The sequence below is a fragment of the Mustela nivalis genome (genome assembly GCF_964662115.1).
Source record: "Mustela nivalis genome assembly, chromosome: 3".
Taxonomy (NCBI): Eukaryota; Metazoa; Chordata; class Mammalia; order Carnivora; family Mustelidae; genus Mustela; species Mustela nivalis.
The window spans coordinates 104484795-104489050 of NC_139022.1; the positions used below are offsets into that span (position 1 = coordinate 104484795).

A 4256-nucleotide genomic window follows, 5' to 3' on the forward strand; every position below is an offset into this window, starting at 1 on the left:
TCTGACCATAATCCCTACTTCAGAAACCAGTAGGCCCAAAGCCCTTGAATGAGACAGACTTTAGTCCTATGTTCCAGGCAAATTTTTGTCCGTCTGCATTCAGCTCCAAAGGATGTGGGAATCCCACATCCCCAAAAGCCTCTCCAATTTGGGTACCCTCTTCCCATCCTGTTCCTGCCCCCCAAATGCCCAATATCAACACTCCCTGTCCCACCACCATCCCTTGGGAAGTGGCTCAGCTACCTGATCTTCTCCCTACCAGCAGAGTCCGACAAAGTATAACTGGGAGTTGCCTGGCTGGCCCAGTCAGAAGAATAAGAGATCTTGGGGATGTGAGCTAAAGCCCCATGGTGAGTGGGCATAGAGATAATTTAAATACAGAAGTAAATAAATAAACAAGCTTTATAAAAGAAGGAGGAGGAGGAGGTGAGGAAGGAAGAGGAGAAGGAGTGTAGCTGGACTAGGAGGGGGTCTAGGTAGCTACACTAGGTAGCTGGGTCTAGGAGGGGGCAAGGCCTCAAGCACTAACCAGGCCGGTGCCCGAGGGGCATCTGTGACTGCCAGAGCTATGAGGGCAAGACTTCCTGAGAGCGGAAAAGGATACCCATGTGCACAGGCACTAGGGCTTCTGGCAGGCGAGGGGGGCATTGCGCTCACAGATGAGACCAGCGCCAGAGGACTGCCTCCTACCCCACACCCACTCTTCCCTGCCCAACACCCAGTGGAGTCCCTAGAAGACCACATGTGGGGAACCAGAGACAGTTGGGCCTGGCTCTCTACCCCCAAAACCATTATCTGAACCACAGACCCGAGTTCTAGTTCTGGTTCTAATAGTGCCAACAATGACAATAGAGGCTCACACTTATCATGCAGTTGCTGAGGACCTGGACCTATGCTCAGCACTGGCCACACAGTGCCCCACTGAAGCCACACACTGTTTTGGTGTGTTGTAACTAGCAGTGTTACCCGCATTTCACAACTGAGGAAACCAAGGCACCGGCACTGTAGCTCACCTGCCCTCCAGCACCCAGGGGATTAGCGGCAGAGCCAAGAGAACCCATACTCTTTTTTCCCTTTTAAGGGGAGCCTGGGTGGCTCAGTGGGTTAAGCCACTGCCTTCGGCTCAGGTCATGATCTTGGGGTCCTGGGATCGAGTCCCACATCAGGCTCTTTGCTCGGCGGAGAGCCTGCTTCCCTCTCTCTCTCTCTCTGCCTGCCTCTCAGCCTACTTGTGATCTTTCTCTGTCAAATAAATTCTTAAAAAAAAAAAAAGATTTTTATTTATTTATTTGAGAGAGAGCAAGAGAGAACATGAGTGGGGGAGAGGCAGAGAGGGAAATGCAGACTCTCTGCTGAGCAGGGACCCTGACCTGGGACTCCATCCCAGGCCCCTGGAATAATGACCTGAGCCAAAGGCAGATGCGTTACTGACTGAGCCGCCCAGGCACCCCAAGAGCCCATACTCTTAAACATGAAGCCCCTGCCTTATGGGGTGACCCTAGACAGTCCCTTCTCCTCTCTCAATCTCCCAGTCTGTGCAGTGAGGGTACTAATTGCCACGACCTCTGATCTCTGTGGGACTCCCAGCTCTGAGTCCTGGGTGAGGTCATAAGGGGTCAAGACTCAAAATGAGATCCAAGGTCTCCTCGAGGGTCTTGTGAAGAACGCAGTGACAGGACCACCCCACGCCAATGAACCAGACTCTCTACCTACTCCCCACATCTGTCCTCCCTCCCCATATCTACAAGCTCACAAGGCCAAGTGGTCTGCTGTGCACCGAGGCTTAAGAATCCCTGGGGAGCGGGGGGATTCCCTTGGTGGGAAAGTAGGTAAAGGAAAGTGGAAAGCACCCTGCTCAGGCCCTGCTGGGGGAACTTAAGGTCACAAGGCTGGGGATATTCTGAGGCCTGGCTATAGCTTCCTCATCCAATGGGCAAACCTCCTCCAATGGGGAGATGACTGAATTCCAGAGGAGCTCCTCATCATGGAGATGATGAGGAGGAAGAAGCAAGTTCTGTCCCAGTCATCTCTCCCTGCCATCCTTGAGCCAAATAGCCTCAAGGGCCTTAACCGATGCCCCACCACCACCACCACCCAGAAAACCAGAGCACAGCTGAGGGAGGGGCAGCCTGGGGATGCTAAAGAGACAGGGAGGTGGAAATCCACACAAAGGCTGACCCCAGCCAGGCCAATTGGCCAGCAGGCCCACCCAACCCCCTGCAGCAGGCAGCTTGGCAGGGCTGAGCGCCAGCTCCTGCAGCCAAACCGAGTTCCCACCGAGTGTGCTTAATGCAGCGGCAGCGGTGACATTTCTGCCGTCAGAAGCAAAAACAGGAACCCGGCCATTTTGATGAAGGGCGCCCAGAGTGCGAGTGCGAGATGTAGGAGGGAGGGGTTCCCACTCCTGCACCCGTTGCCCTAACCACCCACCCCTGCCTCTGCTCGGTGCCCAACCCAGAAGGTCACAAAACGGACCGCTAGCCAGGGAAACTGCTATAGAAGAACCCCCACCCTTTGGCATAGGTTGGGAAACTGAGGCCATAGCACTGACACTAGCCAGATCTGGAGAAGACAAGAGAAGGGATCGAGAAAAGCCCAGGGGAGGATGCCTTGGGGAATGTTCAGGTGGGCACGCCAGAATGCTGAACCCAAGAGGCAGCAAGGACTGGTCTCAAAAGAGCCTACACACCTGCCCCCCAACCCTGGGGCGCCCTCATGGGGGCGCTCGCGACGCCTCTAATCTGCCAAGCAGCGAGAGGGTTAAGCTTCCTCTTCGTACTTGCCGCAGTAAGTGGAAAGGAAAGAAGTGTCAACTCTGTTCTCACCACAGCGGGGCTGTCGGATGGCACCTCCCCCCGCCCCGCGCACCCCGCCCGGCCGGCTCCCCCGCCCTCCCCTCGGAGCGCGCGCGCACACACCTCCCACCGCTTTGCCCAAATTATTTTCGATCCCGGGAGACTCCGGATGCCAGACGCGCTCCGCGGCGGCGGCGGCGGCCGCGCCTGATTCATTGCGCCAAAGCTGCAGATGCGACCTCCCGCCTGCGCCCTGTGCCCCGGCCCGCACGCACCGGGCTGCGTGCACGCCGGGAGAGTTGGCGGGGGTGGGGGGGTGGCAATTTGTAGGCGCCCCCCCAAGAGGCGGGACCTGGCCCCCCGGGGCCAGGTCCCCAGTCCCCAGCTCCCCGGGCAGCGCTAATTAGCTTCCTCGGGGGGCGCCACGCGGCGTGAGGGGCGGCAATTTCCCGGCTGGGCTGCGGGGGAAGCGCTCCCACCGCCTGGGAAGGTGAAATGGGAAACTCGATTCAAAGAGAGCTTTTCTCCCCCCTCCCGCCAAGCGCCGTAGAAAACGGGTTTGAAATTCCTCCTCTTTTTTTTTTTTTTTTTATTTATAGTGCACCGTCTCCATGGAAACCGCGGAGGAGGTCACGGTAGCTGGGCCCCCGCGCGTCACCCCGCGCCTCGCCGGCTGCAGGCGCCCGGATTGCGGCCTCCCAGGCGCCGCGGCCCGCGTGGACTCTACTCCGAGTTCCCCGCCCCCGCTCCAGTCAGCCCGCGGCTCAGGCCATATGACTCTGCCGGGTCCCAACCGGGAACCGCGCACCTGGGCACCAGCGCACTAGGCTGTTGTGCCTCCGTCCCCCGGCTCCAGCACGCGGGAATGCGCCAAGAAACACGTGCCTAGCTCCAAGATGGGAACATGTGCGGCAAGGCGCCGCCGAGGAGCTCTGCGCTAGTGAATACCCTGGGGGATCGACCTATATAGGCGCACAACTCCAAAGCTCTCGCTAAAATGGGACCACCCGTGGTTAGGAACTCTGGAGTCAACCGAGTCCTTCCTGGGTAACTTACTAGCTATGTGACTTCGGGCAAGTCACAACCTTTCTTCCTCTCAGCTTGCTCATCAGCAAAATGGAATTGAGCCTTGAGACAAAGTACGTTAAACGCTTAACACTATGTTCGGCAAGAGGTCTCTGAAAAATGGTAGCTGTGGCTCGGGTTTCGGTTTTGGTGTTTTTCAGGCCGGTAAAGCCGAGGCCCTAAAGGCTTTGCTCAAAGGCGCGGTCGGCCTGGAGGCTGGGAGTTACCCCCAGGAAGCTCCCAGCAACCCAGCCTAGACCTGAAAGGTGGGAGGTGAGGGGACGCGTGCCGGCTGCGCAGGGCCTGGGCCCGCCTAGGGCGCGGCGGGTGGGGTTGGAGTCTCCTAAGCTAGCCACATCCGCACCCGGAACCCTGGAAACGGGGCTCCCCACGGTG

At 58.0% G+C, this 4256-nt stretch overlaps 1 long non-coding RNA gene across 1 annotated transcript; it reads left to right on the forward strand.

Annotated features, from left to right (window-relative positions):
• The first annotated feature begins 2950 nt into the window (after nucleotides 1-2950).
• LOC309862078 lies at nucleotides 2951-3956 on the forward strand. The gene is made up of 2 exons (XR_014310301.1): nucleotides 2951-3285; nucleotides 3395-3956. It is a non-coding gene; the product is annotated as an uncharacterized lncRNA (long non-coding RNA).
• The last annotated feature ends 300 nt before the right edge of the window (nucleotides 3957-4256 follow it).